The sequence below is a fragment of the Miscanthus floridulus genome, chromosome 1 (assembly GCF_019320115.1).
Source record: "Miscanthus floridulus cultivar M001 chromosome 1, ASM1932011v1, whole genome shotgun sequence".
Classification (NCBI taxonomy): Eukaryota; Viridiplantae; Streptophyta; class Magnoliopsida; order Poales; family Poaceae; genus Miscanthus; species Miscanthus floridulus.
In genome coordinates this window covers 36,185,337-36,194,773 of record NC_089580.1, presented here as the reverse complement: position 1 = coordinate 36,194,773, position 9,437 = coordinate 36,185,337, and the positions used below count along the sequence as shown (strand labels likewise).

General features: G+C 48.4%; 1 pseudogene; it reads right to left on the bottom strand.

The window, feature by feature from the left end:
* Window positions 1-1,385: 1,385 nt before the first annotated feature.
* On the bottom strand, window positions 1,386-4,764 carry LOC136481823 (vesicle-associated membrane protein 721-like; annotated as a pseudogene).
* Window positions 4,765-9,437: the final 4,673 nt, after the last annotated feature.

Here is a 9,437-nt window from a genome sequence, read left to right as displayed (position 1 = left end):
GTGCAGGCAGCAGCGGCAGGCGGCACTGGCCACCTAGGAGTATTGATGAAGGACTGAAGGCTTTTTGCTACTGCTAGCGAGTGGCGAGTGCATTGCACAGGCAAACCGCCGATCGAGCTGCTGCAGCTGCAGGAACGCAAGTTGCGTGAATTCCGTGTCATGTTACGGACAGGCGCCACGCTAGCACGGGGCGTTGCTGCTATCGCAGCTCCCTTGGACCACGGATTAGCAAACGCGATGGATTAGAGTACCACACGACACAACGAGATGCAACACATTTGTTTGTTCAGTGCCGAAACAGAACCTCTTAATAGTCGAGAACTCGAGATGCAAAGGCGAGAGAATGTTGGTGTGCTCTTGATGCGGAAGCGGCACGTATTCGCCCAAGCAAATGGTGGAGGAAATCCTGAGCCCAGAGGCGATTTCCTGCTATCGCACCTCCCTTGGGGCACGGGTGGGCAAATTTGATGGATTAGAGTACCACACAGCAGGGGACAGGGAGAAGAACAGCAGCAGCACAGCTGAGGTCTGCAGAGTGCAGTTTTGTTACCCGGTTGAGCCCTTGTTTAGTCTTGTTTAGTTCGTGAAATTTGGATTTTGGGGTTACTGTAGCATCTTCGTTTTTATTTGGCAAATAGTGTCAAACATTGACTAATTAGGCTTAAAACGTTCGTCTCGTAATTTCCCACCAAACTGTGCAATTAGTTTTTCTTTTCGTCTACATTTAATGCTCCATGCACGGGCCGCAAACATTCGATGTGACAGGTACTGTAGCAACTTTTTGAATTTTGAGTCCAACTAAACAAGGGCTGATTTCAACTGGCTGGAAAAACCTGCCTAAGCACAGGGTACAGCCCTACAGGCACAGTACAGTGACAAGAGACAAGCAGCAAAATGGAGAATTGGAGAGACTGGCCACCAACTTGATTACAGATTGACTTTAATGGGTCATACGACCTGCTTGCGACTTTGCGAATTGCGAGAATGCAGTGTGCGCAGGTGGCTGACTGGCTGGGGTTTCAAGGCTCACGACCTGCTTGCGACTTTGCGAGAATGCAATGTACTTGTACCATTCGATGCAAGAATGTAATGCGTTCAAGCTCATGAACATGCCTAGTTTGGCTTAGGGTTTGGTTAAGTAGCCCTTCCGTGAATTAACAAACCTTTGCTCAATGTTTGACGCCAGCAACTTGTCTGAATACCAAGTCCCCTTTTACATATTTATAAAAAGAACTTGTATAGTCAGATAGCAAGACCCTAAAAATTTGGAAATCGATTCCGTGCTCATATTTTCCAAGCTGCACTTTTGCACTAAACGAGGTCAATGCAAGATGCCCCAAATGCGCACATTATTGTCCAGAGGAGCAAACGCCTGAGTCACAACATTCCGGGGAAGTTCAGTAAATCTACTCATATCCAGGCTATACATATATAGCGTCCAAAAATACACGACAGTTTTGACAGTTGACACAACTAACCCAGTCACCATCCAACATTTATCAAATACTAAGACAATGTAAAACACCTGTGCACAATGACCGGGCCAGAGCACACTAGCGAAAGAAGAAAAGATCATACTTTTTTCTTGAGCCAAGCAGCAGTATAATGGGTGCAGTTGAATGTATCGGTATTCTGGTCTGCGCTTAATGGCATTTGAAACCGTGACAGACAGAGAGGATAATGATCAGAATAAGTGCGATGATTATTCCCAGGACGATGAGCTTGATTTTCATGTTCTGTAACCACATCTTTCTCCTCACATTTGTTCCTTGCTGTCTGAAATCTTGTGCCTGCAAACCCAGACAAATTATAAGAACTTGACTATTGTTTCACATACCCCAAATCAACCATGCAAATAGGAGTTACATCACAAAATAAAAATAGATTTAAGATCATTCACTCTTCTAAGACCAAAATAAGTATCGATAGAAGGATATCCAACCCTTAAAGAAAGGTTATGCAAATAGGAGTTACATCACAAAATAAAAATAGATTTAAGATCATTCACTCTTCTAAAACCAAAATAAGTATCGATAGAAGGATATCCAACCCTTAAAGAAAGGTTATGCATTCATTTCAATACTTTGTATTTATACCTGCATATGACGCTAACAAGTCAACGATGGTATTCTTGGTTTTTGATATAGTATGCTGATTACTTGCCTAGAGATATTTCAGCATTTATGGAAACTAATGGCCTTTCTAAACCACAGATTCCAACATCTATGGAAACTAGCTTGCCCTCCTAGGCAACATGTACGCCAACAGCTCCAAAAATAAAAACAATACAATATTCAGTAGAGCACTACAGAGCAGGATAAAAGAATGCATGAAGACCTGTGAGCGCAGATTCTCAGTCTTGTCGACAAGCAGCTCAATCTTCTCTCCACGATCTAGAACCTACATTGGAAAAAAGAAGAAAAAAGCAATCAGAACATTCTTACAGTGGCCATCAATACCAACAGTCTAGATTGTAAAGCTTGATCAATCCACAAAGGCACAAAGCGTACCTTTTCAATGTTTTCCATCATAACACCCTTGACTTCTGAAACCTGCGCCTTCACTTTGGCCAGCTTGCTAACTTCTTCAGGGTGGTCCACACAATACTGCATGTGCTCTTTAAGTTTTGATCTGCAGAAAGTACGTATTGGTTTAGGGGGGGGGGGGGGGGGGGGGGGGGGGGGGTGGGGGGGGGGGGGGGGGGGTGGGGGGGGTGGGGGGGGGGGGGGGGTGCTAGTCCGATGAGGCACAATATATTCACCGAGTTCAAGACCTTTGGTGATACATACCCGAACTCTCGGTTGAGGCTGTTACCTGCAGGCAGTAGCAGCTTTCCCACCACCATACCTTTTTGTAAAATCCTCCTTAACCCTATCCATGAAAGCAATGGGAATTTGTTGCCCCACCGATTCAACAGCAACAACACAGTATGCTGCAAAGCAAAGTAACGCATTAGACCTGTAAATTTAAAATTTCCGGAATTTAAAATTGACCAACATGGGACTACTGCAACACAAACCAAGTTTTCTTGAGAAGTGCGTGCTTTATGACAGGGTGGTAGACAAGCACTTTCGAGATCTTTTATAAAAAAAAAGTAAAAAAAAAAAGAGAGAGAAGGCTAATGGACCATGTTTGTAATGTAAAACTTTTGGCATCAGCCCTCATTAGCTGGTTTAAGTTGTGAGAACATACAACATTTTAGCATGTGAAGCAACATATACGAACATTAATGTTTAATGGTCCAATACTATGACCTCCAACTCACCTTATCATGTAATCAAATGAGAATAACAGCGTAAATCTAAGATGCTACTAAGCACAGTAGAAATAAGATGATGCTGTTAGCCTGTTACAAAGACTAGAACTGGTAAACAATCCATTACATGTTCTCAATATGATCTGATTTCATATTGAGTGTAAGCCTCACCTCTTAATGATACATGGATCCAGTTTGAGACGACAAGGAAAAGGCCCAGCTATGAAACAAAGCGAGACAAACGACCAAAAAAGAACATGACAAACACTAATATTGCAATAGTGTAAGTATTCTTAGAAGAGTCATTCTGATATTATGTACGGAGTAGGCCATCAAGAGACCCTTCGTCTCATGCAAGGGCAGATTACCTACCACACCTGTGTCATATCCGGTTATTATTTATGAAATCATCATTGATGACAATGTCTCCTCTAAACAATGTACACCAAAATAAAACTTATGGCCTATGGAATCTTACTGTGACAAGATACCATAATAAAAAAGAATAATATATTCAAACCATCATTCAACACAAAACACACAAAAAAAACAATTATACAGCTAATATGTTGGTTCTTAAATCAGGAGGAATTACTTAAAGAGACAAATCTGCATGAAAAGCATGTGTAACAAGGGGCCAAAAAACCAAACAAGCAGCAGTCACCACTCACCACCAAAAATATATCTACTAAAAATAGCAAACTTATTGGCAGCTCAGGTGAACTGTTGCCATCGGCTGCAGCAAATGCCCTGAGCTTAACTATCTAGAAGTAATTCAAACTCGAGACTCAAACAATGGATGGTACCATCTAAGGAGGGCTTCACCATTTAACTCGAGTCTCAAACAACGGATGGTACCATCTAAAACTAAACTAAGGCGTGCACAGACCATACTTCCCAGAAGTTCCCACACAACACGAACTGCACGGAGCATCACATCACCAGCCAACACGACCACCAACTGCAATCAAAAAGACCTAACCGTATACCAGCCAAATCAGTAAGATGTACACAAGCAACCCAAATCAAGCATGCATATCTGGTATGGACAGATCGGATAAATTCCGCAGCGAATCGCACGGGTAATAAAAAGGATCATTCGGGAAGGCAGCAGAACTCACTGAATCCGTCTTCCACGAGGTAATTGAAGGTGTGGCCGTCGCAGTTGTAGGTGAACTTGTTGTTGCTTGCGGGGAGCTTCATGAGGCACTGGGAGGCGATGGTGGTGAAGTTGCCGGTGAACTCCGTGTACTCGGCCAGTATGACCGTGCCACGGGCCACGAACGCATAGATCAGCGACTGCTGCCCCATGGCTACCTCTTCGTCTCGGCTTCCCTCCTCTTCCCCGCTCGCAGAGTTTGGCTCGCCGCCGATGACTTAGGCCTCGCCACTGGCGAAACCCTAGGGCTAGGCTAGATCTCGGCGAGGTGGGATGCGGGGGAGGGGGAAAGGTCGGTTTCGCTTCTCCGTGGGGTTGAAGGAGGGGAAATAGTTTGGGTGGAAATGGAAAGGAAATCAAATTTTGTTGATGGAGTTTTGCATGACGGTCCTTAAAACAGTTTTATTAACAGCAAGATCATGGCCTTGGTTGTTGGACTCGAGTCTTGATCAGGTCATGAAGCTAGGATCTGTAGACAGGGTGGTCCAATGATGGTTTAAAAAAATTTAACCAACATATTGATACACAAGTATATAAATTATGAAACGCAATATGTTTAAGTTAAAGTGAACATACAAACGTCATTAAATAAACGAGCTAGTCTAGCTTCCTTAATGTAGAATTGTAGATTACATACCTAAGATAGTTGAAGAAATGTACATCACTACTTTCTTTTAGGCTAACTTGCGCCTTCTAAGCCATGAAAGTATTGATTATTCCACTGTCACTCAATTGTAAGAAAATATCTTGCTTAACAAATTTGTAAGAGAATCGTAAAATATTTCAATTTATTATTCCAATAATCCAGTGCTGCATAAAAACTCCTACAATAATGTCCTATAAGTAGTCCAGTAGGGGGCTTCAACCCCCTCCTGTTTGCCTAAAAATGTCTTATAAGTCAAGAACCTAAATCAGTATCGCATATCATGTGGTTGTGGCTTGTGTATTTTTTTATCATGCTTTCATGTCGATCGCTAATCAGCTGCTTATTTGCTTAGTTTCTAGGAGAGAGCTTGAGAGCAAAAAAGGGAAAGGCGAGCAGGCTAATTGGCTGGAGAGTTGTAGACACACGGGAGGACTGAATGTGTGTGCGATGTATAGCTGTAGTGATTCTCGCTGTCGGAACTCTGTTGGTTGGGCATGGTTGCAACTGGCAGGGATGAGTACGAAGGGAAAGGGACAGGCGTGGAACGGATGGCCGCAAATTCACAAGACGAATACGAAGGGCCTTCTGCCTTCCTACGGGCGCACGTGCGGCTGCTAGGTGCTGGGAGGGCAACTCACCTTCTGAAGGCCAAAAGCTGATGATTACAGTTCTTAGTTCTTACTAATTTCTATATATCAAAGCAGGGAAGTTTGGCCGCTCCTTAGGGTGTCCACGTCACCCAAATTCCTCTGCCCGTCCGATTTTGCGATCGATGACCCGTATTGGTTCCAGCGTCCGCTACAGTACACCCCGCTCGCTAGGAAACCCTCGCCGTCTCTCCCCGACCCCGACGCCCTCCTCCTCTCTGCTCTCTCTCTCTCTCGCTCTCTCTCCCTCTCTCGATCCATGCCACCATGGTGAAGGTGCACGGATCGCACGGGTGGGACGGCGTAGCTGCGGCCGCCCTCCTCCTCCCCCTCACCCCCACCCCCTAGACCCCCACGGCGTGCCCTCCCCTCCCTCTCTCTTCTCTCTGCTAGCTACCTCTCTCTCCCGATGTGGCCAGGGCGACGATGCCCAGGGCGCACAGCTAGCTTGACATGGGCCGCCGCCACCGGCGGCGCTCACGTGGGAGGCCTGGCCACTTGCCTCTACTGCCCGGCCGCTGCGTAGCTTAAGCTTCGCTCTCTCCCTTCCCTCCCCTTCCCTCGCTGGTGCTGGGGACGGACGTCGATGTAGGCTTATCGGCTCGGTCTTCCTTGCTGGAGGAGGTCCAAACCGGTGGATCTGCCAGATCCGCTGCCTCCATGGCTAGATCCATCTGTCCTCCTGTCTGATCTATGCAGCCACAAACCTTCTAGACACCATGGCCATTGGTGCCATGGTGGAGGACCGTGGCCCAATGATGGAGCTGCCCACTGCCCCCCTTCCCTCCCGAGGTGGCAGTGAGCGCGAGGCGACGGCACCCCCTGTGGGCACTGCATCGGTGTGGGTGGGGCCTGGTCGTGTCCTTCCTCTCCCCATCGTCTGCACAGCCTCCTCAATGCCTCCTCTAGTCAGGGAGTGTGGGCTCCTTTGCTCAGCGAAACCCTAGGTACGACCCAAACCCTAAACTGTAGCGTGCGATCTCTCCCCTCCTCCCTCCCCTTCCCTAAACTCCCTCTCTTCACTATGGAGATCGTCACCCCCAACCCCCACCCCTCCCCTCTTGGCTGCAGCGAGCAAGGTCGCCTAGTGTCCATCGTGTCCTGTTGTCCTCCTATGCAGAACTGATATCCTTACTTGTACGTTGATGATTAATTGTTTCATTCATCTCATTTACTGAGGCTTGGGGATTGTGCAATGATGATTCTTTAAAGACTGAGGCAGTGGAATTGTGCAGTGATGATTATATAATTATTCCATTCTTCCATGAATCTTGCTATTTTTGGTGCCTTTGTCGTGGCTGTGTCGTCATATTACTTGCACAATTTTTCCATTTGTTAGTCAATATACAGCCATTGTCAATGATGTCTTTGCTTCATATGATTTATCGGTTGTTCTATTACTAAACACACAACCCCTTGCTAATGATGTATACTTGGTGAACTGCAATATCTGTGCGCTGCGCCGCCTCTTAGGGTGGCTCCGACAGTTGTGACTGTGGTGCCTCCTCTATTGCATTCATTTCATGAAGTCTCCCAGGTGAGGCAAGACCATCCCTCAGCTCTGTACTGATCCCATTGCAGTCTCCTCTATGTGCCTCTTCTAGATTATAAGTGTGTGACTAGTGTCGGTGTTTCGGACCGGGGGGGTCCTCAACCAACTAGTAAATTTATCCTACGTGTTCCCGATTCTAGATGGTGATACAAAGAGACACAAGGTTTATACTGGTTCGGCAATTCAGGCCCTACGTCTAGTCTAGGAGATCGATCTTATATTCCTTGCACCGAAATGCTTGCGGTAGGGGTTTACAAGCTAGGTGAGAGAGGGAGTTCATCCCAGGTCTCGGCGAGGTGAGGTATGGGCTGCTTGAGACGTTGCTCTCATGTGGCTAGGAAGCGTGTGTTACAGGGCCTTGTTCCCTTTTCTAAATGGCCCAAGTCCTCTCCTTTTATAGTTGAAGGGAGGACAAGGACAGTACATGTGCTAACTATACGGCGTCGTGCCAACAGGGGCAACATGTCCGAGCCCTGTGGCCTGTTCCTGTGGTGGCGTGGTCGTCGGAGTGGTCCGTCCTTGGAGCACTGGGGCGACGTGGTGGTCACATCCGATCCTATGCATCATGGGAGCTCCAGGACTGATTGTGCACGAGGCCGAGGCTCGGTTGGTGCCGAGGCTGCACCGCCGTGGGGGTCTCAGCGGACACGAATGCCGAGATAGCCGAGACCCTGGTGCATAGTGCTGAGGCCCAGAGAGAGCGATTGATCTGGTGTGCTGGCTTGGAGATGGTGATGACCCGAGCCAGGCCATCCATGTTGTGTTGTTTTCGAGGCGGGGATCATGGGGCACAGTGTAGTGCGGGCGCTGATCATGGGCACAACATCAGGATACAATGACCAATAATCCCCGCCGTGCCCTATCTTAGCTGGTATGGTGCTGATGCGACCTCATGTCCCGTCGGCCATTCTGCGGTGTTGAGCCATCGTCCGGCTGAGATTGTGGGAGTGGTTGACGTATTAATGAGACATGACGTGCTGTTGGGAGGATCGGTCGAGGCGGGGGGCGATGGGCTATGGACAAACTGGCCTCGAGCAATACGGAGAATGAGGCCTCGCGCGAGATGGAGATCGGACTCCTTGCCAAGGCCTTCCATGAGAGGCCTCGTGCGAGGCAGAGATTGCACTCCTTGCCGAGGCCTTCCGTGAAAAGCCTCGCGCGAGGCGAAGATTGCATCAGGACGCCGAGACCTCCTGTGCGAGGCTCGAGGCGAGGCGGAGAGCCTAGTAGGCTCAGACGTGGCTGGTGAGGAGCCCACGGCTTATCTTCTAGCTTTGCTTTTTGATGGGATTTAAGTGACCCTTTTAATGTTCGCTCGGGGTACCCTGTTCTACGATACCCAATAGTAGCCCCCGAGCCTCCGGGGGAGTGCGTGCACTCTCTCTGGAGGTTTGCCGAGGCTTGGTTTATAGCCGCTCCCATAGGAATTGGGTTTTGTTTCTTAAGGTTTCGGTGGGTGCGCGCGAGCGCACCCACCGGGTGTAGCCCCCGAGGCCCTAGAGGAGTGGAGTTACTCCTCCAGGGGCTTTTTTCATTTTCGCGTTTGAGTGAGGAGTTTTTATCGTATTTGTCGAGCCCACAAGTGCAAGTTTGGGTCGCGGGGGTCTCGGCGAGGTTGCAGAAAAAGCCCTCTAGCCTCCGCACGGAGCGAGAGGTCCGTCAGGGGTTCCCCTGACTTTTGGTACAACCCTCACGCTTCCTTTTCGCTTAGAAGGAGGGGTGGAATATGCCAGGCTACCCTCGATGGGCACGAGCGTGGGCACTTCCGGTGAGCTATTATCGGGTGAGTCCGAGTGGAGGCCCATGCCCCATTTGCTAGGGGACGGCTAGTGGTCCAGAGACACACTCCAAGAGTACCGAAGAGTTTCTCTAGTGGGTGCCGAGGCCGTTCACTGGGCCTCAGTGGCTCGGTGCCTCCCTACGGTGGGATCCCATTCGGAGACTTCCCTGCTGGTCTCGGACACGACTTAGGATGCCCTGAGTGATTGTTTGCTCGGACCTCAACCATTCGTAGGCTCGCCCCAAAGTCATCCCTGACTCTGTTGCCCTAGGGCGGCTATCGAAACCTCTGGGGGCCCAGCCTTCGAATCCCTGGACCGTAACGGGCTCGGTGCCCTTGATCGTATTTGTAATGAAACTTCTAGCGTGGACTTAGACCATTTGTCTTTGTCTTGGGT